At 38.7% G+C, this 4,381-nt stretch overlaps 1 long non-coding RNA gene across 1 annotated transcript; it reads left to right on the top strand.

Moving 5' to 3' along the window:
- Positions 1 to 773: 773 nt before the first annotated feature.
- Positions 774 to 3,598, top strand: LOC149248465 (uncharacterized). The gene is made up of 3 exons (XR_016265738.1): positions 774 to 2,035; positions 2,140 to 2,645; positions 3,221 to 3,598. It is a non-coding gene; the product is annotated as an uncharacterized LOC149248465 (long non-coding RNA).
- Positions 3,599 to 4,381: the final 783 nt, after the last annotated feature.

Here is a 4,381-nt window from a genome sequence, read left to right as displayed (position 1 = left end):
GAGGGGCCAACCCCAGGGCACATGGGCTCGTATATGACCACACCTCTTTAGTTTTAGTGCATGCGCGGAATAAGGCCCCAACTCCGGGTTTTATGCGCCATAATGTGACCAGTGCCAGATTCGTTGGGGGCTGACTGACGGGGGTGAGCGGTTAGCCCTAGCCCCCTGGGCACGTGGCCCCCATATGGTTGAGATTTTCGGAAATTGGGGGTTATAGGACATTTAAAGCTTCTGACAATTTGCATTGTCGGCCGTGATTGTGGGCGGAATTTCTGCGCCGGTTTTGGGTTTGGGGCGTTGAGCCAGGTTTGGGGTGAATTGGAGGACTTGGGAGAAGCATAACTTTCTCAATTTTTGGCCAAATGAGGTGCAGAAAGAGCCCAACTAGGGGTTTTTGACAGTTCTGAAGCCATTGGAGACATAATTTTTACATTCTGAGCATTGTAAATCCATGTAAACACAAATTTGAGCACTTAATGAAAGAGGCCCAACATTGGAAGTTGGACCAGGAGACGTAGCCTAGGAGAGGGGTGAACTCCTTCATCATTTTTGATGTTATGTGTTTTTGATATGGTATTTTCTCTCTGTTTTTGCTATTAACTGAGTTAAAAAAATCATTTTTTTATGTGTTTTGTAAATTGATCCATTACCCAAAATACATAAAATTTCACTTGCAATTTGTTCATCACCTTCAAGTTTACATTACAGATCATTCCTAGAGTTATGTGGGTGCTGAAAAGTGAATTTTTTGTTTTCCTTTGGTAGCCTTTGAGTCCAAGTTCATAGACGAACAAATGAACATGTAATAAATAGGTTTTGCTTGCATATTGTCCATATGAAAGGTTAAAAGATTTAACAAGTATTTTTTTGGGGGTATGTTGACCCAGGGCTCAAATGTCACTTCTTCGTGGGTCTGTTGGCCTAGGGTTGGTAACATATTCGTACTCGTAACTCATTTTGGTTAGCAGTTATTAACTTATTAGGATGAAACCTAAGCAGTCCTTCAAAGTTTTGTATGCTCTGTTCTCTTTTTCAAGGTCTTGAAAAACCAATTCAGCTCATGAGGCATAGAGGTATTTATTGAATAGGAAAGTTTTATAGATTTTACGGGAGTATTCTTTAGGGAACATTCTTCTACTAAATCACAGGTTACTTTCTTAGATTAATGATCGATTTGATTGTTCACTCTAGATGTGGTTCTTTTCCGTTTCTTGCTGAGGATTTGATTCAAAATAATACAATTAAGTATTATGATAATGTGTTTGTAGCCTTCTTTGTTTGTATATCATGTCATTATAACTTCTACCATTGGTTTATATTTAAAAGTTTTAACCGTCTACATCACTAACAATCTTCTCAATGTAATTCTGTTGTCATATGTTTATGTGTTTGATAAAGTATTCTCTGTTTTCCGTATCCAGGCACCTGGGCCAGAGGGGAGTCCATCTAATGCCACTTTTTTTTGTAACATCATTGGGAGATTCTACCAGTACAAAGGGCAGTGAGTTAGAGCAAGAAACTTTTGTGGAAAATGAGTTATATTATCCGCCAAATAGTTACTATGGCTTTTTATTTTTATTTTTTTCAGTGTGGTTCGCGGACACCCGTGGTCAGTGGATGCCGGCTACGTCCATGTAAAGACTAGAGCTGATCTCTAGGATCTTGCCCCTCGGCCATCATAGACCTGACCCCAAGGGCTTTCAGGGAGAATTGACCCTGTGACCTCCCGAACGGCGAGGCACTGACTTGACCAGTTGGGCTAACCCTTGGGGCTAATTACTATGGCTTCTATTACCCAAGTCAGTTTTTTTTAGATTAAATAGTAGTGGTGGTGTGGAATGCACTTATATCCTTTGCCCTTTATTTTGGTAAATTTGATATTGTATGATATATTGTCTAATCATTTTTTCTTAGCAGGTTATGAAGTCGTAGGGAATGAATGGGATGAGCATGGTTCTTATCTTGGAATGGATGGCTTGGAGATTCCTTATACAAAAGATCTTATTTTCCCTGCACCTTAGTTTCTTTTTAATATGTAAAGCTTATACATTATGAAACTGCTATCCTTTTTTGTGCTGGTTTGATATTTCAATATTATCAGTATGCACTTTGTCTCATTGGCATTATGTATGCTTGCAGGGAATCCAAGCTGAAAATGGACCCTTGTACTATATGCCAGGTTATGGTTACCCTCAACCTGCTTATAATCCTTATACTGCATACTTTCCTGGTGCTATGTTGGGTGTTGATGGTCTTCTTGCTCATCAGCCATATTATCCCAGTCCTATCTATCAACAACCCCTCACTTCTCCAGCCTATTTTCATCCTCCTGTAGCACATGGATTGGAAGTTACACCAGCTTTTTCGTGGGATACAGGAATTGCAGTTGCAGATCGGGCAAATGGAAATACCTTCAATGGAAGTACAGCAGGTGGGCCAAGAAAAGCTATTCCACAGCAGCCGCTGTCTCTCAGGTGCCATATTTGAAGGCTATACCACCGGCAAGGAAACAGAATGTTGCTTTGGATTCAAAAGAATCAGCTCAACCATCAGAGAGACTGCAATCATAACACTCGGTTCCTACAGGTCAACCTAACATTCACTCTATAAGCACTCAAAGCAAGAGTGTGAGGCCTGTGAATAAGGTGTGTATTGTTGTTTTGTTTGGATCTTGTCCGGTGTGTATTGTTGTTTTGTTTGGATCTTGTCCTAAATTGCATCCAGATATTTGTTGTGCAATATCTTGTATTGTGTTTTATTTTCAGATCCCATCACATGGTTTTACTGGTCAAACTGCAAGTCTACCAAAGGCTTTGTTCTGTTAAGAAAAGTTGTAAGTTAAAACCAAGGAATGGCCAATGTGTTGTATCCTAATAATGTTGCAGATTTCAAACCCAATGGGCATGAACATCTTGCTGGTGACAGATTAAAGACACGGGCAAAGGTCATTGGAAATGAGAATTTGGATGTCCTCAATAGAACATTATAAAGCTAATATTAACACAATGTCAAAAGACTCAGTATAAATTGATTTCATATTCAAACACCCCCGTCATAAAAAAGGCTAATTGATTGAACATTCTCCTTTTGCACTTCAAGGAGCAACTTTGCCTTTTTTTTTGTGATTCGAGAACCTCAAACTCTTCATTTGCAACACAAGCCTGCACATTGGAAATCGTAAAGACTCTAACTTGTTCTTCGGCTGCGTGGTGGTGTGCAGATTTTTGTAAAGACATTGACTAGCAAGAGTATCACTCTTGAAGTTGAGAGTTCTGACACAATTGACAATCTCAATGCCAAGATTCAGGATAAAGAGGGAATTCCTCCAGATCAACAGAGGTCGATATTTGCCGGGAAGCAACTTGAAGATGGAAGGACACTTGCAGATTACAATATTCAGAATGAATCTACCTTTTGGTCCTTCGCCTTCGGGGAGGGTTTTAGAGGTTGTACGGGAGAACTTACTTTTTTAGTTGGGGTGCAATTTCTTAAGACTTATGTTTGTTTTAGTACTTCAGTTTATTTTTTAATATACGTTGGTATTCACTTTTAAGGTTGTTGACGATTATGTTTGGAACTTACGAAGTTGTGTTTGTAATCCATTTGGTATGCATCTTCATATAAGATACCTATGTGATTTTCCGTTTGGAAAACTCAAATTGGATGTCGTTTTGTGTCCACAATATATATGTTTATGGACTTATGTAAATGGTTCATTCGATGTATCCAACTCTTATTTATAAAGAGAGTGAAATGTCACTGGAGTAAGTGCTAGAAACACATCAATATATGCACTGGTTTTTTTTGTCTTTCTCAAAAAATGAACTTACAAAAATAGATTCTATTACTGAGCGTACACCTTGCTTAGCGAGGAGTACACCAAACTGGCCATGTCCTACTAATGGGAATGCTGGGGAAAATCATGCTGGTTCCAATATGCTTTATATGAATGCTAGTACGAGTTTAAGCTATTTATAGGGAAAAGTATGCTGCCAGTAATTTATCTGCTGGAGTTGAGAGAGTTATATTTAGTGCAAAGTCTTGTAGCTTTAGAGTTGTGTCACATATTTTCTACTAGTTATCATATTGCAATTGTCTTTCATAGATATAGCTTGTAGTTTGCGTGTGTTGTCGAAGCCTTTTTGCATGCTTTCCAAGTCCTTAAGGGGTATGAAATATTACTACCAATAGTTTATAAGAATTCCATATATAGGGTTGTCTTAAATTATGCTGGTTATTAGATTGCACTTGTCTTTCATAGGTAGAGCTTGCATTCTGCATACCATGTCTAGGCCTTTTTGCATGCATTGAAAGTCCTTAAGGAGTCTAAAGTTGGAGTCTTGAACTAGTATTAACTAGTCATCAGTTTGCACTTGGATTT

The sequence above is a fragment of the Pinus tabuliformis genome, chromosome 7, assembly GCF_031772625.1.
Source record: "Pinus tabuliformis cultivar Carrire ecotype Pingquan chromosome 7, CPIR1, whole genome shotgun sequence".
Lineage (NCBI taxonomy): Eukaryota > Viridiplantae > Streptophyta > Pinopsida > Pinales > Pinaceae > Pinus > Pinus tabuliformis.
Note: the sequence above shows the minus strand (reverse complement) of the source record. Positions and strands in the feature narration are given on the sequence as shown.